Below are 318 nucleotides of genomic sequence, written 5' to 3'. Positions count from 1 at the left end.
GGTGTGGGGGACTTGAGGAGCCAGCAGAGCAGGTCCCTGCGGGGCAGGAGCCTTCTGTCATGCAGGACTTGTGGAAAGCTGCTGTGCTGAGGTTTGACCTGCCGCTGCCTGCGGTGACCCAGGGAAGGCTCCTCAGACACCTGCCTAGAGGTTTCTGACACTCTGGCCCTGGTCCTGGGGATAAAGGGGAAATGTTCTGGGGCAGGGTGAGGCTTGGAAAACCTCAAAATGCAAAAAGAGAAAGAAAAAAGCACTTTAATCCTTTTGAGCTGGCTCCAGGGGTCCCAGCCAGCCCTGGGTGTTCCAGGCTGTTGTCCT

Source organism: Antrostomus carolinensis, unplaced genomic scaffold (assembly GCF_000700745.2).
Source record: "Antrostomus carolinensis isolate BGI_N321 unplaced genomic scaffold, ASM70074v2 scaffold33478, whole genome shotgun sequence".
Classification (NCBI taxonomy): domain Eukaryota; kingdom Metazoa; phylum Chordata; class Aves; order Caprimulgiformes; family Caprimulgidae; genus Antrostomus; species Antrostomus carolinensis.
Note: the sequence above shows the minus strand (reverse complement) of the source record.